Below are 2,559 nucleotides of genomic sequence, written 5' to 3'. Positions count from 1 at the left end.
TAAAAAGATGAATTGATTCAACTTGCCAGATAATACGATCTTTCTAAAGCATAAGCTTCTTTAACGAAGCAAGAAATAAGAATATTTGGTTTAATATTTGGTGGAAAAGAATGTTTTTGGATTAAAGTGCTCTTCATTTGACCAGGAAGTCTGTGCCAGACTCTGACATAAAGGTAAGGAAAGTGAAATTAAAATACAAGATTTAATTATAGTTAAGATAGCTTGAACTACAGAAGGAAAAAGATTTAAAAAACAAATGCAAGTGTAGTTGCTGTTTGAGAAAGAGAGACAGAAAGAAGAGAAACAAATATATATGCATTTCTAGAAAGAGGAGAAAGAGAAACAGATGCAAATGCAATTACAAAGAGACAAGCAAGAAAGGGAAAATTAGTTTAGATTAACAGAATTATAGCTGGCAAAGGATATGCACATTACCACTTTAGATACGAATTCAACTTTTGATTTTGCTAAGAATATTAGGTTACTACGCCCTTTTAGAGAAGCATAAGTTGACAAATAATTTCCTTATTTTCAAAAAATTGCTGTAACTTGCAGCAGCAGAGGGGGGCGAATCCCACAACTTTTAGAAGCCTCCAAACGCCGAAATAAGCCCTTTATAAAACCCACGCTTCATTGTAAACGCCATTGTCGCCGTTTTGTTTTCGTCGTCGTCAGAAGGGGCTGAATCCCACAACTTCCAAACGCCGAAATAAAACCGCGAGGGCGCTTCGTTGTAAACATAATTGTCGCCGTTGTTGCTGTGCGCTGTTTTCGTCGCCCCCTCTGCTGCTCTCTAGCTGAAAATCGTATCTAATCCAACTCGAGGATATAAATTAAAACTTACTTATATCTAATAATGGTACACTCAGAATCTTACACAGCCAGGTTGTCTAGGGAGCGAGCAGAAGCACTTAAAAAATATATACCAGTCAAGGAAAAGTTTGAAAAGGATGTGGAATTTCAACAACAAGCACAAGTTGAATACTGAAGCGAAGGAATTATTTCGACTCGTCACCGCGATCACTGAAAAGGTTTTAACTGCTATTAGGGACCCTGAAGAAAATAGAGGTCTTGCTCAAATATTGCGTGCAGAATCTACATCTGAGAGGCGAAAAATAATTGATCTTGAATCGAGATTTACCCAAGAGGGCATATAAAACATTGAGAGTTTTCCCTTGACAGATGCTCCCAGTTGAAATATTTTTGGTAAGTTTGCTGCCGAAAGTTATCATCGACGAGACCAATTTTAAAAACCCGAGTATGTCAAAAATGTGAAAAAAAGATACTTGGGGTCACTAGTTGAACAAAACAGCTACGGACAAACATACCATAGATAAATCAGATGTTGGTTATCCGTTTTTTGTTAATGGGATCAAGGACTACTATGAAGAACAACAAGAGCGGCCAAAAAACAACGCGTCAGCAAGAACTGGCGGAAAAAAAGAACGGCAAAAAAAAAAAAATACGAGAGAAAAAACAACAAGAAAAAAAAATTAGCACAAGAGCAAAAACAACAAAGTAACGTCAACCTCCCCCCACCCCCCGCGACAGGAAGACCTTTCACTTCCTGCGCCGTTGCAACAAATAGAGGAAAAAAACAAACGAGGAAGACCAAAAAAGAACACCAGGGGATATAACAGTGCCACACACAGATGTACCTGATTCATCTCCGGTCCCTCTACCTGATTCATCTTCGCCTCCGGAAGCTAGTTCATCTGATCCATATGATATATTGTTTGGTCCACAACCGCCATCTCCTCCACCGCCATCTCCGCCACCGGTCTGGGCGCGAACACCTGATGATTGGGATCGTTACTTTGCCCGCAGTGGGAGGGAGCCTATATCTTCTTCGCGAGAGTCTAAAATATCTTCTCAGGGTAAGAAATCTCAACCTATTCTTACTTCTACCTTGCGTGGGCAACAGCCACCACCCACTGGCAGTGGTTTTGGAATATCTTGTCCTGATAATATCTTCAATGATGTGTCCCGGCTAGAAGTTCTTATTGGAGGAAGACGCGCCGGAAACAACTCACCGGAAATAATTAATGAGGCCTCTGATATTTGTCGGAGATTATTTCAAGGTGGTACCATGGATGCTCACATATATCAAGAACTCGTCGATGAGCTTGTTGATAGCGATTAGATACATGACAATAGCATAACATGATCATATATAACAGACATACACCTGTGCAGGTCAGAGCAGTAAACTCACGATTATTCCACTTGCAAAACAGCTATCCATGAAAGCCATTAATATTGTTAGTGAAAAAGCTCCTGGTGCAATTGTTGGCCCTGCTGGCAAGGCGATCTCGGCAATCAAAGAAAGACTAGCGCGACTAATGAGACGCAAACCGGTAAAATTACCAACCACCGAAACCATGCCCGCGGATGTTAGTAAAATAATAAATCAAGCCGCAAATCAAAAACTAACGGAGATAGAATCCGACGCGCAAAGAAATATTACAGCAAATTTAATAGCAGGATCATCCATTTGAAATCACACACAGTAGTATAAAATGTTCAAACTGATATCCGATACAGCATTCAATATAGATA

This window comes from Sinohyriopsis cumingii, unplaced genomic scaffold, assembly GCF_028554795.1.
Source record: "Sinohyriopsis cumingii isolate HCF-2022 unplaced genomic scaffold, ASM2855479v2 utg000160l, whole genome shotgun sequence".
NCBI classification, from domain to species: domain Eukaryota; kingdom Metazoa; phylum Mollusca; class Bivalvia; order Unionida; family Unionidae; genus Sinohyriopsis; species Sinohyriopsis cumingii.
This window is presented reverse-complemented; position numbering follows the sequence as displayed.